The sequence below is a fragment of the Cryptomeria japonica genome, chromosome 3 (genome assembly GCF_030272615.1).
Source record: "Cryptomeria japonica chromosome 3, Sugi_1.0, whole genome shotgun sequence".
Taxonomy (NCBI): Eukaryota; Viridiplantae; Streptophyta; class Pinopsida; order Cupressales; family Cupressaceae; genus Cryptomeria; species Cryptomeria japonica.
In genome coordinates, this window is record NC_081407.1 from 679,351,104 (window position 1) to 679,374,479 (window position 23,376).

Below are 23,376 nucleotides of genomic sequence, written 5' to 3' on the forward strand. Positions count from 1 at the left end.
ACTACATTAGTAGAACACTCATTGGATATGAACTCAATTACACACCAATAGAAAGAGAATTTCTTGCATTAGTCTTTGCATCACAAAAACTGAGACAATATATGTTGAGTCATAAAGGCCATCTCATCGCACACTTTGATCCACCCAAATACTTGATGAACAAAGCAACATTAACTAGAAGGCTTGCCAAGTGGGTCATGATACTCAGTGAATTCAACATTGAATATGTTAATAGACAAGCCATCAAGGGACAGATCATAGCAGATCAACTTGTAGAAGCACCCCTATAGGACACTCATTCGATGGTGGTAGATTTCCTAGATGAATCGGTATTTGCATTGTCATCACAAACAAATAGGAAAGTATACTTTGATGGGTCTCACACAAATTATGGAGCAAGTGCGGGAATTTTATTCATTACTCCTCAAGGAGATTCCATTCCCAAATCATTCAGGATCAGCTTCCCTTGCACCAATAACATTGTTGAATATGAAGCCCTGGTGACAGGACTCCGTACTACAATACAGTGGAAAATCATGGAACTACAAGTCTTCGGAGACTGATAACTTATTTTTAACAAAGTCAATGATAACTATAGTACAAAAGATGACACCCTACAAACAATTGGTGGACAAATACAAACAACACTTTACCAATGTAACATTTGAACAAATACCAAGAGTGCAAAATAAGGCAACCAATGCAATGGCAGCAATAGGCTCTCTCTTGGATATGCCTAACAATGGAACTCACTTTGACTTTCAAGTGGAACGATTCATTGTGGCATCTTATTAAATACCATTCACTGAATATATGTGTATGATAACAGGACCCGAGTCCCCATGGTACAGAGATATATATGCATACCTTCATGATCAATATATGCCTCTTGATCTTTCATGAAATCAAAGAAAGTCACTCATCCGACAATCAACAAGACATTCAATCATTGCTGACACTTTATACAGAAAGAGTGTAGATGACACTTTGTTCAGATGTCTCAATATTGAGGAGGCACAAATCACCCTAAAAGAAGTCCATGATAACATATGTGGGGCACATTCTTCTGGACCTGCTCTAGCAAAAACATTGTTGCAAGTAGGTTATTATTGGTCTACAATGAAAAAAGACTCTTACAAGCATGTCCTAAGATGCAAGTAGTTCCAAATACATGGAAATCTGATCCATGCACCTGCTCAAGATCTTCAACCACCTTGGCCATTTTCACAATGGTGGTTAGATCTTGTGGGAAAAACACACCCTACCTCCTCCAATGGACATAAGTTTATACTCATAGCTACTAAGTACTTTACCAAATGTTTTGAAGCAATTTCAATGACCTTCACTATAGGAAAGCAAATAGTTAAGTTCTTTTTGAATTACATCATTTGCAAATATGGAGTTCCCATGTGTATTGTAACTGACAACAGAGGACCCTTCAAAAATCAAGAAGTGAGTGAAGTTTGCGAACAATTTAAAATCCAAAAATGTTTTGTGACATCCTACTATCCCCAAAGCAACGGTCAAGCAGAGGCAACAAATAAGACTATTTTAAAATATTTTAAAGAAAGTTGTCAATGACACTGGACAAGATTAGCATCTTCAACTTAATCCAGCTCTCTGGGCCTATCGAACTGGTGCCACCCCTTACTCTTTGGTATTTGGTTTAGAAGTTATTTTTCCTATCAAGGTAGAATTGCCGTCACTAAGAGTCTCTCTGAAACACATTATATCAAAAGAAGACTACATAGTAGCACATTTGCAAGAACTACAAGTCCTAGATGAAAAATGGCAAAGTTCTCTGAATCATTTACAAGGATATCAAAACAGAATGAGAAGGAGCTACAACAAAAGAGTAAACCCATGTTGCTTTGAGGTAGGAGATATCGTTCTTAAAAAAAATCAAAGGAATCTCATTGAATGCGAAAAACTAGGAAAATTCGAGCCTAACTGGTTAGGTCCTTTTGTCATAACCAAAGTAGTTGGAAACGATGCTTATCATTTGCAAAAAATGGAAGGAGATCCACTCCCTGATCCCATTAACAACATGCACCTAAAAGATATTCCATCTAAAGGGCTAGGTTTTAATTATAATTTACTTACTGTACTTGCATATCATTTTGAAAGAATTGCATATTATGTAGTCTCCTTTATAAATGCATCATATTCATAGCATATAGTTGCATCAATAACAAAGGATAATTGTCTAAATTATTCACTTGTCTGGACCAAAAGGAAAGAAGGTGGTCTCATTTCCTAGATATTTGATCATGAAGTCCTTAGAAGTCTTTAGTCATTCAGTTTTAAATGTCACCTTGTCATTGAGCTTTATCTATGGTTGTGTAGAGGTTTTACTATTGAGTCTTGTTACCCAGAATCTATCAATTGCTATATCTCACACATTAGTCAAAAGCTCTAAGTCATTGCAGATACCTAGTTGATCATGTGGCTAGTGAAAAATCCAAAATTCTACTTCAGCGCTGCTGTAATTATCATACCCACATAGGTTTCATTACTTACAAGTCAAGGCAAGAAAATAAATAAAAGAAAAGAAAAATACTATGCCAATATCCATCTCAAGGCAAAATAAACAATGATATATTACTAAAATATCACGCATACAAGTGCGACAATAAAAGCTTGACTATGGGAATATGCAAATAACTCCATCAGGGCTATGGATGCCTACTGGCAATGGAGCAATATTTGAGAGATTAAAGTGCATAACCTCATCGAAGCCCTAAAATCTTGCTGGTAGCGAGGCTCTATCCAAGATGTTTTTGAAGAAAAATAGCTCATGTAGCTAGCCACATAGTATTCCAAGGGTCTTTGATGGTTATAAGAGTCAGAATGAATTCAAATGCACACAAATTGGCAAAAGAAGATCAAAGTTTCAAGAATTGATAGAGAAGTTTTTTGCGCCTCCATTCATAAATCTTGGCTACACAGGGTGTTAGATTGCATGATCTAAAGTCTTTTGAGAATGGATTGAACTCCTATCTCTGAAACATTTCACACCTTCAACTCAATTAGTGCATTTCAGAATGAAAGGCACACACATTTATCCTTGTTTAAATAGGTACTACATCTTGATATCGCATACTACATTAGCATAATTTGCATTTGAAAATTCATTGTCTCCACCACTTTCTGTAGATCATCATATCATACAGGTTTGCATACTTGGGGGCATAACTCAAAAAATCCTAAAAAATTGTAAAAGTCATGAAAAAATCCTAAAAATCCTAAAAAGTCATGAGATAAATCCAAAAACATTTGAATACGATCCTGAGAAAACCAATAAAAAACATTCAGATAAAGTCTTGACAAATCAATCCAAAAACATTCAAATATTGATCCACAAAATACTAAAACATTGAAAAATCAATTGAAAACTTGAAATAAAATGTCTCGCAAGAATTAAACACCTTAGCAGATATCCAGTAAATAATTCGCATGAAGTTAAACAAAGGATACAACTATCTTGTCAAAACATCTGCAGTCAAGCTGATCAACTGTCTAATCTATTGAATCACTATCGAACTATCAACGTGATCAACATCTTGTCTTAAATAGAATCGGTACACTCGAAACTAGATAGGTCTGTTGGGGTCCAAAACTTCTGAAACTAGACATTATCAAAATCACATCAAATATATCAAAGCATAGACATAGTCAATCCAACTGATGAGTTTTGTCTATTTTGGTTGAATCTTTTTATCAATTTGGCAAAGATCATTACTTTTAGCTACTCAAGGATGTCCAAACAAGTGACTAGAGGAGTTGTGATGGGCATGATCCTTTTCTTTGTTTGTTGTTTGTGGTTTTAACCAGTGAAGTTTCGCCACAATTGTGTTGTGGGTGTCTGTGATAAGTACATTTTCTCTGTGAATGCCGCACATACCTCGACTCCCAACATAATATCCGAAATGGAGGGTTCATTCCTTGTTTTCTATGTGTTTTTTTCTGGTAATGATATATCTATACATCTTGGTTCCTCATACCCTGGTGTAATAAGTTCCATTGTTACATAATAAGGCTCAATGATGAAAATGTATTGCACTACGAATAAAGCAATGAAGACTTTCTCATCAACATTTTATCAATCAGGTTGATCTTAACAAATCTATTTCTAGAATAAATAAAGGTTGGTTCAATTGATCTATCATTTCATATCATAACTTCTTATCTATTTTCCATCTAACAACTAACATTTCCTCAAAATTTCAACACCTATTTTGACACAACAAAATAATAAACATGGCATTTCCATTTTACATAATATTGCAATAGTTCATTTGTTGCACATTCACATAGTTGCATTATCACAAACATTTCAAATCCAAATGCATTGATCCATCACAAATGCACATCACATGTGCTACATCATAATTACATCATCAAGTAAGCATACATTAAAAGCAAAAACATCAGATCATATAATGCGTCATAAAATAAGGCATAACTCATCGCAAAAATGCATATCATATATCTCATCAATGTGTCAAAATACATCGTATCTATGATACATCATCAATAACATAAACCGATGCTGCCTCTATCTCCAAGAGGATCCTACCTACTAGATCCTTCCCAAAGATGTCCCGAACATGTCCAAGGTGGACCCATAACACCACCACTACTAGTCCGTCAAGAAGTAGACCTACTAGAACCTGAACGACCTCTATACTCACTGAAACTAGGAGCTCTTTGTACCTTAGGTACGACACCATCGTAGAGATTTCTATAATACAAGGCCTCCTACGCAACATAGTAGTCTTTCAGATTACCTACGTTCATTAGTACCCAGAGAAAAATGTTGGTCATAAGCAGTTTGAACTAACTGCATCCACCTCACTGCATCATGTCTCTCCCTCTGTAGCTGATCTCTCTCAGCAGCTATCTAGTCTCTCTCACCAGCAATCCGATCTCTCTCTACGGTAAGCTCCCCCATTTCCCGCTGACATTGATCTCTATCCTCCATCCACCACTGCCGCAAAGTAGTGACCAAGTCCTCCAAAATCCTAACCTGAGCCCTCAGTCCCTCCTCATCACCCCCTCCTCATCTCCTCTCTCCATACCCTGGGTCAACATCATCATCCCCACCCTCATCTCCATCGTTTCTTGATGAACCTGATGTTGTCTTCAAAATCTGATTCACTTCAACATCCTTATAATAAAATGATTAAACTCTGTGCAGAAGAGATATTAAAGGGAAGGAAACTCTTAGGACAACATATGACAAGGTTTGATTTAACCTTCTACACTTCAGACTTACTTAGAGTCCAGGCGGGTATACCTTTGTGAACTAAATTCACACTTTCAAAAGATAAATCCAAAGCAAACCAGTCTAGAAAACTAGTGGATCTAATCACCTTGAAATGAACTGAAACAAAGGAATGAAAATTATACTCATATTCAGTATTTTGATCTACAAAACATGTAATAGACAACTTCGATCTATACCAGTGCCTTATCCAAGGTCACAGAGTCATCTTAAATTCAAACAATACTCCCCAAACAAAATATCTTTACACGTCCCATTGGCTCAGCTTCTGTTAATCCTTATATATGCCTGACATACATGAGAATTTATGCACACCAAATCAAACTATGCTCATCAAGATTCAAAATATCCTACAAAAAATTTACTGGTAGAAGCGATCCCCGCATATTTAATTTCCCTCCTAAAGAGAAAAGCTAGCAAACACATCTACCGAAAGTTGCCTTACAACCCCTATTCAAACAAAATAACCCTGTATTATTCAGAATGAAATAGTAAATAATTGCAAACACATTTGAAGACGACATAAAGTTTTACTCAGAACCGATGATCTATATATTGATATTATCTTCAAGAAAGTATTACAAAAACTTTTGAATATTCTCCATTAAACTTAGAAAAGCTTAGATAAATTTCTGCAGCGTTTTCTTACAATTCTTTGTGATCTCTTTTTCACTAGTCCTGGTATCCATTTATAACAATATGGATGCACATAGCTTTGGACTTTCCTCGGAGAATTTGTTACAATTATTGCTTCTCAAGAAGAAGTTACAAAACCTTTTGCAAAAATGGTTACAAGTCCTTTTCGACCTCTGTAGCTTCTTCCACTTGTTGTTCGGTTGCAACCTCTTCTAACTATTTAGCAACACCCTCTAACTGCTCTGCATCCTGGATGGGATATTTTGTTGTCCATTCATTATACACATCATCAGTTGGCCATGTGAAATTAATCACTTTTGTCTTAGCCTTGGTCAACCTTTTCCAGGAATTTCTCATCTTGTTGACTTCAGAATTGAGAAAACCATAATGAGACTTGATTTTCTCTATCTCCTGAATTGTCACAACAAAGAAGGAAGCATCATCTAGATCCACAATTCCTTTAATTATGGCTGACAGTTTGGCCTCTAATTCCTTGAGCCACACTTGTTTGTCCTTCAGTTGATCTGGGCTAGCAAAAACTCCTGGGAGCAACTCAAAAATCTGATCAAAATACTCCTTTCTGTACAAGTTAATTTTCCTATCAGCATTATCCACCCCTTCTGCTAATTTTACTAGGTCTTTGGTGGTGTCACAAGTGGAATTGATGATAGGATCAGCCCCTACTTCATCATAAGATGCACAAATAGACTCCAAGTCCTGCTCTCTGGGCTTCCATTTGTCAAAAATAGGTGTCAAAATGGCCTTATCTCCATTTAGCTCATTTCTCATATCCAAAATCTTGCTTATGTTATTATATAGAAATGAGGCACTCATTGTATATGCAAAACTTGAAATAGTAGCCCTTACTCTATCCTCATATTTCTTGGCATACAGGGCCTGAGCCTGTTTCAAATTCTCTAGCTCTTGAGGAGTAATCTCAATCATCTGGGAGCTAGAAGGTGCTGGAGATGGTGGGAACTCAATGATGGGACTACTAGGTGGAGGTCTTATAGGAGAAGAGGAGATCATCAGTGTTGAAGACTCACCTTGATGGTACTGTCCTGTCAACTAGCTTTGCAGCTTAGCAATGATGCTATCTCTACCTCTTACCTCTTCCTTAACATTGTTATAGGCATTTAGAATTGTCTCCAACTTGACTTGGAGGTTTTCTTTCTCCTTGGCCTCCTTTTCTACTACTGCAACACTAAACTTTGCAGTCTCTAGCACAGTGCTAGCAGCTTCTACCACCCCTGTGTTCTGCACTCTCTTTACTATCATTCCACCAAGGTAGCTTGACCCTGGGGTATCTTTACTTCTCTTACTCTCATCTCTCTTGAGAGACCACATGATGAGTGCAGCATTGTCCTTGTTGAAAGTGATTCCTCGATGGGCTTAGTTTCTTTCCTCACTGCCTCCAGTACTAGGGCATCTGCTATGTCCCACTCAGGGAGAATAAGCACCCTAGCTTGTGCCACCATATCTCTTCCTTTCTCAAGAGTGATGGTCTTAAAATCTTCCATCATTTCTTGTTTTATTTCATCCTCCACCAAAGCTAGATCTTTGTTAGGCTGCTCACCTTTTCTCTTCTCACATCTTGTATTATATTTATCTATATTTTGTTTCCATACAAACTGCATAAATGCTCCTGATGTGACAAAACTGTTATCAGCCAAGAAGTCATCACTGGGCTACTTTATCTCAGGATCCCACTCCTGGCCTTTAAGTTCAGTGGTACTAATGTTCATTTCAGCAGCAAGGGGTTCTTCTGGTATTCTTTCCTCTACCTCATCATAAGTGTAGGCAATTTCCCCTAAACTACCCAACTGTAAAAGTTGTTCAGCTGCCGCTTGCTCATCTCCTATGTGAATAGGGGATTGGGATGGAGAGTACAAGGGTGTATCAGATGGTATTTATTTTCCTACTCTTTTCTTCTTAGGGCTCTCTTGGATGTCAATGACCTCTTATATCTTCCTCTTTCCTTTGGAGGTAGAGGGCTCCCCTATTGTGGGCATCAGCACACTATAACTAGATTTCTTGTGTAGTGTGTAGTCACTAGGAGAGATTGCTTTGGTGGAGGTAGACCTACTTAGAATCATTCTTTCCTTTTTAGGGTTTCCTTTAATCATAGCTTCCCTCTTTTCCTTAAGGGTCCGCATCACATCCTCAAAGCAAACAATTAAAAACTTTATTTTCTCCTCAAAAGGGAAAAAGCTAGACAATGGGTCATAGCTGGCATCAAACTGATGCACAAAGTCTAAGGCTTTCTTATAAGCCACCCATTTTTCTTTCCTTAGTTCTTTCTCATCCAAATCAAACTCATTTCTAATGAGGTCCTCAGGAAACTAAACTTGATGGGGTCTACCTCTGCACAGTGCTCTCTTTCTAAACATGCCATTGAAGAAGTCTTCTGGATCAGCAACCCTGGATACTGCAGTTGACAAATGATAGGGTTTGAGAAAGTATTCAAAACAATTCCAACCTCCCTTGGTTATTATAAACTGATGGGCTATGGTAACCATAGGGAAAATAGTACCTTTACCCCTGCCTGTCAGCTCTGCCTCTTGTACACTACCAATCTGTCTGAGGACTTTTGCAATTCCCACTTTGAGAGGGACCTCATACAGCAAGAAGAATGGAGTGCCTTTAAAACCAAAAACTCCAAAAACCATTGAGACTGGGTATAGATAAATGTCACCCCAATTATGAACAATCTTTATACTCTTTGCAAATTCTTTTGGTCTAACAAACTCCAAAAGAACCTTGGGGACTCTTGGGTTTTCTAAGCAGAGGAGAGCCCTAATCTTGGATGCAAAATATTTATCGAATTTTAAAAAACTTGCATCCTCTCTGTCCCATGACAACACAGTACTCCATAATTGCACTGGCATCTTTTCTCCCTCCTTCTCTTTGATGAGGTCTAGTCCACTGGCAAAGTAATCACCGCCTTTGAACAAAAATAGATACATAAGGAGTGAATACCATCTGAAAGGCCTATCCACCTTCCCATTTTTTATTCCTATTAGCCCTCCATGGATAGCATCAGCAATGAAAGAAGCATAATGCAATGTTACTCCAAGGGAAGGATTCAAAATCTAAGCAATCATTAGCAAGTAGTGATTGGGCATATTTGCCTCAGCATCTTCTCGCAAAATCTGGCAGAGTGCCCAATACATTCCCTTAGCCCTGAGGGTGAACAGATTCAATGAGAAGGGCTCTTCTAAGTTGGGTTCTACAATTGTCAACCCACCTATTTTCACAAAAAATTCCTTAAGAGGCCCATTCCTAAGATGATTCCTCTGTGCACCATATACTTGAGCTAATGATTTGAAGTTTATGGGTTCTAGAAAATTTGTAAACTCATTGAGCCCAAAAGCACTTCTGAACTCTTCATTATTAATTTCAATAAGGGCTTTTCCATTTATGTCCCTAATGCTTCTTGTAACTAGATCATAATTATGTGCAATTTGAGTCAATAGATCCATGTCCATGAATACCCCTGGAACTACCAACTTCCCCACATCTAATTCCCAGATGCTATTTTGTGGGGCTGGAGAATTCCTCATTCCAAATCCAACCTTGAATAACCCCAACTCAGACAATCCAACCTGTGGATCTCTCAACCAGTTGCCCTTATCATATAGCCCTTCTCCTATCTTCAAACAAGGAGCTCTAGGTACTAATTCTTTTACTTTTGATGCCTGGTTAGTTGACAATGTCAACTGCTCAAGAAAATCATCACAAATGGCCCTCTCTTGATAATTAACTTTCTCAAAAAATTCTCTCTTAGGTGCCATTTTTGAAAATGCAAGCAATCAAAATACTACCCCCAAATGGTTCAGCGACAAATCAAGACCTTAATTAAAACACCACAAAGAAATTACCACACAGGAGTACAAGAAAATGTGATTTTAGCTCGAAGGAATCTTCTCTGCAACTGAATTGACTCGCTCTGTATCTAAAGACAAAAGCACTATATCTCCTCTTCTGCAACAATTCTTTTGAATGATACCCTTACTCAATCGACAGGAGATCATATATGGTACCCAGGGTCTTAACTGCGACATTGATTCCGCATGCTTAGGTCGTCCCTTCAGAATTGAATTCATGAGAGAATTCATATTTTTCCCTCCAATGGGCCACAACATTCCTGCAATTCTTTCCTTTCGCTCTTTCACTGTTTCACAAAGCATAACCTTTAGGCAATTTCGTTAAACGAAATCACGCCAACCATCCGGTCAAAAGAAACTTGATTGACCGTTATACTGACTTAACAATCTTTCCTTCGCACTGGGCCCCACCTCCTTTTCACCATTTCACAGACTTTATCTTTCGAGCACTTTTCCTTCCTGAAACCGCTTTATACGTTAGATGGAATTCTAACTGCTTGGCATTTAACTCTCACCAGGACCGCCGACATCTTCATTAACTGTGCCCACCTTGATTGGTAGTGGTCTTTCGCTATTTCGTGAAGCTTAAACATCTTTCAGCTTCGGGTCACTAAACAATGCGAGGTGTTGGATCAGATTGGAGATGACCATCCTTTAAGGGAAACCCTTTATGCTTGCTTTTCTTATGATGCTTTTTATTGTTTATTGATTACCATGTGGCACTCAACCATTGGTTTTAGAAAACCGTTCAAGCCCAGTTCAACGTTAGCCACGTGTCTCTCTCTTTTACCGCTGGTTACACCTTGGCGGGCCCTCAGCTTCTTCTAAAACCACGTGTCCACAGACACGTCACCATCTAGCTTGACACCTGGATGAACCCTTTTTACTTTCGCTATTTCGTGAAGCATATCCTTCAAGCATCTCGCAATCGCGAAATAGTGCCGACCATTGGATCAAAACGAAGTTGATCCTCCTTTAACCTTATGTTTTATATGCCTTTGGGGATGAAAAACCTTTTCACCATTTCGTAGGGCATAAAGCATGAGCATCTTACCCTTGTGAATTCACGCGGGCCGTCAGATTATTTTTGACTTGCTTGATGCTTAATAGTCTGAACTGACTCCGACAGATGTGGGCCCTCCGATTCAACCTCAAACACCTGGCATCTAGTCACTTTTAGAGCTGACATGTCAGTGTTTCATTTGCTGAGAGAAACACTGGGTTCCACCTCATCCTTGCCACCTGTATCTGCCGGGTCACCTCTTATCCCGCAACATGACTCACTTCTATGACCCACCTTCTTTTAACCCTTGGACCCGCCTCGCTGACTATTGTGGCCTCTGCCACGTGCAACCATCTCACTTGATCTCTAGACTAGCTAGAATGTCTACTTGGAGTGCCACGTCATTTCACCACTTCATGAAAGATAACTGTCGAGCATTTTCATCCTGCGAAATAGTGCAAACTGTCAGATCAAATGGGACTTGATCACCTTTTAGTCACTTAGAAAATCATCGCATGCAGGGTCCCACCAAACACTTTCACCATTTCGTGAAAGGTATTTCACTTGCAAGTTCAGGCTGTGAAATAACGCTAGCTGTTGGATCTTGCACAAGATGAGACCTCTTTAAACTGGCCCAAAATTGCCATTTAGAACACATTTCCTTTTCGCTATTTCATGGGTCTTAAACTACGTGCAAGTTTGCCTAACGAAATAGTGAAAACCATAGATCTTCCTGAGAGATGCGCACCACTTACTAGGCCTGACAACATTAGAAGGAAAATATATAAGGCGTAAAATTTTACGATTAATTCAAATGACCACCTAGGCAAATGACAATGGGGGGACACTTCCTACAAACCTGAGACCCATTACTTAAGTGGATAAAGTAATGAAGAAATATAACCAAAGGGTTTTTTTGATAAAACATTGAACGATTTAAAACTAAAAACCTTAAACCCTTAGGACCTAACATAGGGATGAATCAATTGATAGCATGCCTAATTCAAAATTTCAAAACTTAGCCAATTATGGGAAAGGAAAACCCATTTTTTAGACAGTGATAACACCTGATACCTACTCACTACTCTCCTTCTAACTCCCACCAGAACTTCTCATAGATGCAGTGTCTCCATCGATATCCACATCCTCCTCTGCAACGGGTGCTATCAAATCTATCTAACCCCTATCCCATCCTCCTCATCCACCATCTCTCCCTCCTCCATCTCTTTGCCCTTTATCTCTCCCTCCTCCATCCTGTCCCCCACCATCTCTCCCTTGTCTTCTCTATCTCCCCCTAGGATCCCTATTGTGTCTAATTTGTTGAGCAAAAATCGGAACTGTCAGACCTGTCAAAGGTACGAGCCTATGTTGTATCCACCATACACTATATTGTGTTGTAGTCCCAGGATCTATAACACCAGCTAACCAAATCCACCGAACAAGAGAAAGAGCATCAAACTTTGCAATAGCAACATAAGGTTGCACACATGCACCCCAATCACCGATCTCACGAGTAGTATATGCAAAATAGGCAGTAACATCTGGAACACCCTGTATCTCCCCAAACTATCCGAGTACACAACCAGGAAGATACATATCAATAACTCTATGACCACCAACATCTCACCTAATAAGGTATCTCTGCTATCGAAAAAAAATGAAGGTGTTGGGCATCATCAGCCCAACTGGGACAAGTAAGATAAGGTCTCCATGAGAAGTACTATAAGGTATCAATTTGATGACACCAATAAAAAGTGTTACCCGATGCCCTATGTCTTACTCTAATAGTATATGTATAAGTATATGGCTCCTCTGGCTCTAAATCAACATGTATCACAGGACATAATATAGCTATGTGCTCCCAAGCCCGTATCTAGAGCAAAGTAACACTACATCCAACAGATTTATGTCACAAATATATAATCCCATTCATATGATGAGATAAAGTGGCAAGAAGACAGGGACCCCAAGAAAACACTCATCTATCAATAACCATATTGTGAATCACTTATCCCCATCCAACAAAGAAACCATGGGTACATCTATCAGGGATCAATAATCCAACAATAGTGCAACAAAGAACAATAGTGAGATCATCATAATCAAAATCAACCCAATGAATCTCATAATGACCCCAAATATGGATATCATCCTTGGAACACTCAAACAAATCACATAAGGCAAATACTCCATCTCTACGATCAAATGTAACACGTGCACCAAATATGGGAATGTGTAAAATATGCCACACATCCTCAAGTGTGATGGATGCCTCACCCGTCGAAAGATGAAATGAACAAGTCTCTAAATGCCAATGCTCAATCAAAGCAATAATCATGGCCTTGTTGGTTGTGACCTCAGGCAAGTGCACTATATTATATAATCCAACCTATCGAAGCAAAGCAGTATCCTCGACATCTAACTCGTGGCGTTGATCAAGACCATCTGGCCTCATCTGTCTCGCTATCAAGACAGGATAATCCTCCTGCATTTGAGAAAAAGAAAAATGAATTAGATACATCATTCGCATCATGATAAAACACAAAAAAATTCAGATCATGTCAAATGCGAACTGAAATTATCAATTGCAGATCAATTAAAGCAATTGCAGTTTATTTAAAGCAAATGCGAACTAAAATTATCAAATGCAAACTAAAATTTCCAAGTGCAAATTAAAATTCTCAATTGCGAATTAACAATTGTAGTTGCAGGAGAAATTATCAAGTGTGAATTAATTTTATCAATTGCGAATTATTGTTAACAAATGCGAATAAATCGATAAGCAATTGTGAATGAGATAAATTTGGAAAAAATAGACAAAAATGGGCATAATTTTTGGAAACTCACCATGCCGCCAGTGTCAGGAGGTCTCTGATATGATCACACTCACTCAGACAAATGCAACCTTGCTCTGTGACCCGCCATCTTGCTCCAAGGATATTGAAAGCACTAAAATCTCTAATGAACTCTTACAAAGCAAAAGAGTGCAAATGAGCTCAAATCAAAACCAATTTTCAATTTATAGCTCAAAATTATGGTTTTTGCCACCCTAACAGTCATGGACCCCTCCAATTTCAATGCAGTTGTAACAATATCATGTGAGATCAAAACCTCACCAAACTTCACACGGTCGATTACTAGCATATTTTTGAAAAAATGGTCTTCTAGCATTGAAAATAAGCATTTAGATCGAATCATTAAGCTTATAAAATTATTTGTAACTAGTCTAATAAGATCGCTTAACTAGTAGAATTGTAGTATAAAGATTATGATAAAATCACATGCATTTTATGTTATTACTATTACATTCTAGTAGTAGATCTGTGCCAAATCTCTGGAGCATATTCTATTTCAGAGACATAATTGCTGACTTTCCTAAGCATGAAAATGTTGTGTCATTATTAGTTCTTGCCCCGCATGGAACTATTGGCAAGGCTTCCCATTAAACAATTATTAAACATATGTTTGAACAACCAATAGCATGATTTGATTTGTGCTATGTTAAAGACTATGCTAAGTTTTATATAATCTTAAAAATAGAAAAGTGACCAATATTTAACGGTACAGTATTATAAGATTATTTTGAAAGTTTTGATTGGATGAGGTAGAGATGTGGATAAGTGAGCTCCGTTCTCAATGCAAGAGAATGCACCAAAATCTATGCTCTATCATTGTGTTGCAGGGTTATAATTAATAGCTCTAGAGCACAAGATGGCATTGTTTCAATAGTCCACATGCCTTAACTGTACGTTAATATTGTGGACTCCAAATAGTGTAGCTAACGACAATGTAATTGCTTTTGAAGTTCGTATACAGTGGAAATACATTTTAGTGAGATTTTTTTTCGTGCACATGTAGCTTTATAAAATCAAGTAGTATAGTGATTTTACAGTGACGATTAATTATAATTTTCCACATCGCCATTGAGATTTGTTTCATGGATTGGTTTTCCTACGATGTGTGGGTGTGTAATTTATTTTAGTCACAGAGAAAAAAAAGTTTGAACAATAATAGCTCAACAGTACTACGAATACGTTCATAATGCCTAGTGCACAGGCCACTTCTGAACAACTCCAAGCAATAGCAACATGGCCTCTATCAAATCAATAACAAAGAATCTTCTTGTGATGGAAAGAAAGACCCTCATAGCACTTGAGTTGTTTCCATGAGTAATCATTCACTTACAATACAATATATGTTGGGAGATATTTTTGAACATTCTGACTCATGCTAAATTTGAGAAAAAGTTGTAAGGGAGAAAGCCCATCAATAGCTGCATTGTGTCGCAAAGGTTTTTTTATTTTCCATTTCGTGGCTGATATGCTTTCAATGTAGGGGTTGTGTATACTTGGGTGGTTTGGATTAAAAGAATTGGTCTTATGTTGTATGAGTTGATTTGGGTGTCCGCTCTTTCATCGAGTGTGGTTTGTTTTGTTTTGTTTCAATGAAAAAGATCAAATGGGCATCTGTTTTTTTGAATTGTTTCAGATTAATAAAAAAATATGTCATTTGGTTTGTTCCAATAGAGCATGGGATATAATTAATAGTTGTGAGCGAGAAATAAGGTTAATCGTGGGAGCATAACTTACTTTTTTGCTCACTTGTGGTTGGTTTTATACTACTATTGTGTTTGATAGTTATATGTTTGTGAAACACCTAATGGGCTTTAGAAAAAAATATATTTATACCGTGATGGTTCTCATTTTTATTTCTTCTTTCATTGAAGATAATGCTTAAGGAACCCAAAAGGAGATGAAGTAAAATATGTGTTAGGATGGTTTATTAAATACAGTAAAAAATCTATATTTTTAAAAATGTGTATAGTTCCTTTGTGTTATGTGATGCACTGACTTTTATATTTTAAAATTCACAATTGATGTTTGATAAATTTTTCCCACCATGTGCCTGAGGCATAACTAATAACTGATTCATTCTATTGTTTATTTATATATATTTGGGCTGTGAAAAATTTAATTAGGTGATGCTATGCCAATTTCTATGACATTTGCCAAGCTCTCAAGGAATTATTTTAACGTTTTAATTTTGTTATAAGCATTGATTTTTTTGATTTATTGTCAAGTTGGGTGTAAATGACAACTAATTACTTAGCTCCAAACAAAGCCCTTCCTAATTTGAATTTACTATGTAGAATTTAATGTTTACATTTCTATAGGAGTGCATTGATCAACACACTTGCAAACATTTCTAAAAAAAATGTACTTTTGTACAGAAGTGCATGCTGATAAATTGGGCAACAATTTTTATATTTTGAAAACTTGTGTGGCTTTAATGTGGCATATGACATCACACAGGTGAGAAATTTTTAGTTTTTCAAAAATTTGTATGCCTTTATTGGGGAGTGTACCCTCATACTGGGTAAAAAAATTATGTTTCTTTGTTGTATAGGCTTTGATCTCCACTTAGTGCCTAGTATTGAATTAAGCTCAATATACAAAAGTCGATGCCATGGCTAGAGGTATAAATCATATATATATAATATAGGTCACATTAAACATGAAACTTGTCACTCTATGCTACCCACATTAACTTTTGTTTGTCCTACATTTGGTGTGCCAATGAATTGAGGTGGCTTTTTGAAACATCCAGATCTAGAAGATTCAATTCCAATGGAGGCAGCTGATACTTGGCTTTCCCTCACATGAACACTTTTCCCTGTTTTCTTTCTCATCTTGTACTTCACAACCTGTCTCCATTGTCATTGGACTCATGCCTGGGTTTCCAAATGATAATCCCTGGTACGCTTAAGGACGTGATTCTCTAATAAATATGCTACCCTACAATGCTTCTACCTCTACCAACCCTAAGAATTATCCAGAGAAGAAAGATGAAGAAAAGGTTGGCTTACATAACTGACCTAAGTGTAATAGGAAAATCAATCTCCATATATACTAGTCTACAAAAACTATACTATAAGCTTTAAAACAACACATTAATTGAACAAACCTTCAACACTATCATTCATAAAAACAAAACAACTCCACGACCTTTGCAGTATTGGGTAGGAACTACGCTGCCCTGCAACACTTGTTAATATAGGACTACAAATCAATATTAGCATCTAGATGTTAAGTTGCAAAATCATTTAAAAAAATAAAGATTGCCTTGAAATACTTCTTTTCTTATTCGATCTACAGCCAAGCCAAGGCTGGCATTATTGTTGTTTGTTTACACTTTGTTCAAACACCCTTATATGAATCAATTAGAGACTTAGAGAGGAAAGAATATTTTTTGTTCTGCAATACTAATCCATTGCATTGGGATGTAGGATCTCGATAGTATCAAGCTATCTATTATTCCATGAACCATAACCAACGAATAATTTTTTTTGATACCAGTTGATAAGCGTTATCCAACCCGAAAATTAGGTAGTTGTGGGTACATAAAGTTCAATGAAAGGTTGTTATTAGTTCCTGCCCTTTCAAGGAACTATTGTCGAGGGAATTCTTTATCTTTCAAATAGTTATTAATTGCTCCAACCAATCACATTGCATACATAAAATTTCATGAAGTGCGGTTTCCTATTTTGCAATGTTTAAATTGTTTGAGTTACACAATTTTTAAGCAAAATGCATTAATGAATGAATTTTATGTGTTCTCATTGGATTAAATTTTTAGATCGATATGGTTTCCTTCACATGGAACAAGGCAGGCCTTAGCTATTTCCTATAGGGATGGAGTGTTTGGCATTCTATAGATGGTGGAGACAGAGGCAATGCACACCCCAATGCAAGAGAACTGTAAAACAAGGCCACCAAAATAGGGCTTGCACATCTTGGGACAGATGGGGAGGCTATGCAGAGGCCGATAACTATCAAATATCAATCTTGGCAGGTTCTAATTAGATGATACAAAGCATTCACCATTATCAACATGAACTAATAAGAGAGAACACATTCTTTCTGAGGATAGGAATGACTACTTAAGTGATAGAGCCTCCAAAATTGGTCTCAAGAAGGTCGGATCTGCTAAATGTCGCTCTCCAAAACCCCTAGAGATCACCATAGGGTACAGGTGATGAATGTTTGGGGTGAACAATTGTCGTGCTTAGGGTTTCAAGTCTTTTTCATGCTATCGAAAGGTGGAGGGTGTTGAGAAACTACAATGCATAGGTCCAAGTGAAATTGCAAATAGAAGAATGAATAAGTACAAACAAAATGACATCTGCAAAGTTTTCATTTTTACCTGGTAGCATGCTGGTGGTGAGGTTTGGAGTTTTCTGCATTTTTGTTGTAATTTCATTATGGTATAATTGACATTTCCCTTTTTTTTAATCAAATAGTTAAGTGTTGCGCTAGGATCATAGTTAGCATTTTCAACACCATAACATCCATCCTTGGTGTTGGTTGTGCTATCATTACTTGTGTTTCATTAAGTGTTGTTTTGTAATATCACTTTTGCTTTATTATTTCCAACGCATTTTATAAACCCTAATGATTTATAGTGGCAAGATACTCTTTAAACAACATGTGTGATCTCTTCTAGCCTCTCTTGAAACACCATCTTTAACAGATCCTCTTGTGATTCTACACATCCTCCATTGGCACTGGCAATAGGGAACCATATGTTCCTGCATTACTTCCTTTAGTTCAAATCATCATAAATGAATTTGAAACATTTTGTGTCATCTTTCTCTATGGGTTGGCTGCCTATCACCATAGCAATTCAAATTTCAGAAACCACTTGACAAAGGTCTGACTCACAAATCCAGTTTTGTTTTTTATAGATTTTTAAGAAATCTCTAGTCTTGTCTATATGAATCTCACGTACCTAGAAAAAGCATTTTCACAAGACACCTTAGCCCTCCCATCCATTCTCTATTCCTCTAAAGTTCATTTTGATGGGAACAAATGATAAGGAGCCTAAAACAGGGAAACCATTATTTAGTTCCTCCATTTGATGTCCAGAGTTAAAGAATAAGCTTTGGATAAAATATTTATCAGTTGCGAGCTTGATAGGATAGACTTCAAAGATTTTGGAGGCAACTTTAAGTATCTATTCTCCATGTCTCAAAAGTACATTTGAGTATAAGGCAAGAAGAATATTTCCCCCATCTATTGTGAGAACCATGATTATTAAAGGAAACTCTAAAATTTAGTTGGTCATTGTAATGCCCCGCATCATCATTAGTTGAAAAATCCCACTTTGTTTGGTATAATAATCTGTTCTCCGCATCTCAAAAGTACATTTGAGTATAAGGCAAGAACAAGTTTTTCCCTATCTGTTGTGAGAACCATGATCATGAAAGAAAAGTTAAGAATTTGGTTGGTCATTGTAATGCTCTGCATCATTAGTAGTTGAAAATTCCCACTTTGTTTGGCCTAATAATTTGTTCTCCATGTCTTAAAAGTAAATTTGAGTATAAAGATAGAAGAATATTTCCCCTAGTTGTTGTGCGAACCATGATCATGAAAGAAAAATCTAAAATTTGGTTGGCCATTGTAATGGTCTGCATCATCAGTAGTTAAAAATGCCCATTCTATTTGGCCTATGTCTTCTGTTAGATCATGCACAAGAAATTTCTTTTGGTTAAAAATATTTGTGCTCTCCATGGTTGTGGCCAATCAATTCAGCATGAGTGTCAATCTCTTATCCTTATGTGAGGAGTTTCATTCAGGGAATTTGGATTTTGCAATGAAGAACATAATTTCTAATTTCCCCGAGTAATCACTTTTACTGTTGGCACATCTGGAAGTTGCATGTAAATTTGCATGCTCTTTTAGATTTTTGATTGCTAGAGATACAATTTAGCTTTTGGAACCATTCAAGGTGATAGATTTCATGTACATCATCTTATTTTGTTATAATTTGGATCAATGCAAAGCAAATATTTTATAATTTATTTGATGAGTTGAATCTTTTTCTTAGATTGTTTACATTTTATTTATAAGGAACACAAGTTATTAAGTTCAAGATTACTTTGGTGATTCTCCCTAGCCTATGACAAAAAATTGAAATTGGTTTTAGTATATACTGTATGATAGGAATGTGGAAATCATCAAAGCAATAGGAAATTGGACTAGCTCAATCACGAAAACTCAATTGCAATGATAACAAAACCTACAAACATTTAATGAAAACATGAAGACAAGACATTCATAATGAAATCTAAGCAAACCAAATGCAGATGTCTCCTTCATGTGGCTCCATTGTCCTTCTTTCTCCTTCAAATAGCTTTGTTTATGGATCTCACCTTCAAGTGCATAAGCCTAATGTGAAAGCAAGATTGACGAGACAAGACGACATCATAAGGGTACTAGAAGCGTGATTGATTCGACCTTTTGATTGAAGAAATTCATCCAATTTATAGATAAATTGGAGAAAAGACAAGATTAGCATGAACTTGATTCGAATGGAAATTTCAAATCAAGAATGACAAATATGACAAATTATGACAAATTGACACTTTCTATGCATTATTGATTGATTGATAATTATGACAAATTGCTATGTCAAAATTGATTGATTGTCAATTATGACAAATTATGACAAATTTGCTATGTCATTCCCATGAAATTAGGGGAAATATTAGAGAAAAATAGAAAATTAGATGAATTAGAAATTAGGAATTAGAAAATTGGAAAATTAGGTAAATTAATTAATAATTTTTCATTCATTAATTAATTCACAAAGAGAGGAGGAATTAGTTAGCCAATTAAATAAATATTTAATTGTGACAAGAAGACTTAGGATAAATAAATAAATTATTTAACCTAGAGGGAAAATGACAAACAAGATTAAATGAATAAATCATAAAACCTTAGAAGATGAATTAGAAATGCAAGGATGACAATTAGGTCTTGACAAAAGCTAATTGATGTCGATTCGATTTGATCATGATTCTCACTGACAAAGGACCAATGCTGATAAGTGATTTGATTGATAAATGTGCCAATTGACGAGGAACAATGACTAATTGATCCAAATTGACATGATTGAGAATGACGACGATCGATGTCAAAATAGATTGCAAAACGACAAGATTGAAAATGACCACGATCGATGACAAATCGATCGCAAGATGACAAGATTGAAAACGACAACGATCGATGATGAATCGATCACAAGATGATAAGATTGATAAGAGGACAAAAACCCTAATTCCATCATCGATTAGGATTGACAATATCAAAATATGCCAAATGAGCATGCACATTGATGCGACAGGATAAGATAAAAATATGCCAAATGAACACGCACATTGATGCGACAGGATAAGATCGACCAATCATGACTGAAGATTGTTATTGACAAGACCAAATTCAAAAGCGAGACAACTGAAGAATCCAGAAGAAGGACTCGATGCTCACAAATGATAAAGACCAAGTGCGCAACATAGGAGAAATGTTAATGCGACACAAGAACCCTAAAATAAGGCAATGCGCAAATGTTAAAGTATGACTCCGTAAGCGTTGACCATTTTTAGACGTCTACATTTTACCCCTCTTTGAGACAATGCGATATTAAGCGTTGTTTCAAAGAACAATAATGAAAATGCCCTAGATAATGACGATGACATATGCATGCCCCCTCGAGGAATTGGCCAGAAACATCTAGAAAAGAGGCCAATTGATCGATAATAATGATAGAACATGATAGGAACAAACAGACTGACAATCGGAGATTAAATGCATGAAGGACAAGCAATTGAAGGTGCAAAAGACCATGACCAGCATAAGATGGAGAGGGTGCATGTCCATCTATGCACTGACAAAGATCTATAAATGAGACAAAGAGAGTGAAAAGTGCTCATTTGCACTAGCCAAAGTGGAGGATTTGTTGCTCTGGAAAAGGACACGTGCAGAGAGATGGTGAACATTAAAATGGCAGATCACGTCAGGGAATGTGTACGCACCTACAGATGACCAGATGATGTGGGAGCAGCGGTATGTATCTCAAAAACCCATATTGTCAATTTCATGAATTTGACTTGCTTGCGGGACATTGCGGGGCCCACAGGGAATGCAGAAAGTGACTTCTGCGCCTGTGTGAGTGCATCTTGCGCTTGTGTAGGATATCCTACACTTGTGTAGGGTACACAGGTGCAAGTTGTTGCTACACAAGCATAGGACCTAGCACACAGGCGCAGTTGTGCATTGAGAACCCTAATTTGGCCAAAAACAACATGCGACCAATCCCGAAAAGGGGGATAAGAATAAGATAGGTCAAAATAGAATAGAAACACCCTGATTTGGACATGAAACACGGAAATGCAGCCCATAGGAGCAAACCCTAAAACTGACAAAATGTGCCCCAATTGTGATGCAGAGTCGACAGTATCCATTGATCATGCGGGAGAACCGACCTGACTGCTTCATTTTATGACATAGACTCAGGAGCACAGACAGAGATACATTAGCAGGACTTGGAATATACTATATCACATTCATGCCCGAGATTAGGGCAAACATAGGACTGCTTACCGTATTGGCAGAGTGATGGCATTCAGAGACCTCCTCATTCCATCTGGCGACTGGTGAGGCGACTGTAACACTAGAGGATGTACGACATATCCTTCGCATTTTGATTCATGGGGAGATGATAGAGTATGACCGAGTGATAGGGAGAGACGATTTGTGTAGATTATTTGAGTGTGATGCAGATGATCTAGATATCGTAGAGAGGGAGATTGGCTGGGAGACCATGGCATCAGAGTATGATCGACGATATGTGGTGATAGTCATGATTATAGCATGCCTACTAGCAGGAGACAGATGAGGACATGGATTCCCTATTGGTTGGGGAAGAGTGCTAGAGTGGATGGTGACAGAGGGGATGGTGTATGCATGGGGACGATGTTTACTTGCTATGCTATATTTTCAGCTGCATCAGATAGCATATTAGGGGGTGTAGACTTTGAGCTGTGGAGTCACACTGCTACATGTATGGGCATTTGAGCACATAGCCATATGTCAACCGATCGCAGAGAGATAGGTAGTACCACACTGACCATACATGTACAGCTATGGGGGAGCACTGAGACAGGGTCCTTTTGGATACATACTGTATTGGCGACATGAGCTAGATAGATTGAGAGAGTTCACATGGAGGCCATATCTTGATTGCCCTGGATGGTCATATGATAGTGATGAGCTATCATATTGTAGAAAGGAGAGATACCTGATTGGGCGACCAGTGAATCACCATAGAGTGATTGAGATGTACCTGCCAGAGAGAGTCAAATGATAGTTTGGGGAGAGGCAGGATGTACCTAGAGGGACTGCACACTTTGCCCGATCTCACAAAGAGATGAGTCAGTGGGGGAGGATGATTCAGCCACACATAGCATATGCTAACTTCACACAACTACAACAGAGATAGTGGGATTGGAGATCAGATGTCATGGACGCTGGGACAACAGAGGAGTATGAGCGATGGTTTGCACGACGATGACCAGTGCCATTGATAGATCCTGACATTCCATTACCGAGGAGATAGGAGGACTTCCCACTCATTGGAGAGGATGAGGACAAAGATGAGGACAAGGAGGATGAGGGCGGTGATGAGGATGAGGGTGGTGATGAGGACAAAGATGATGAGGATGA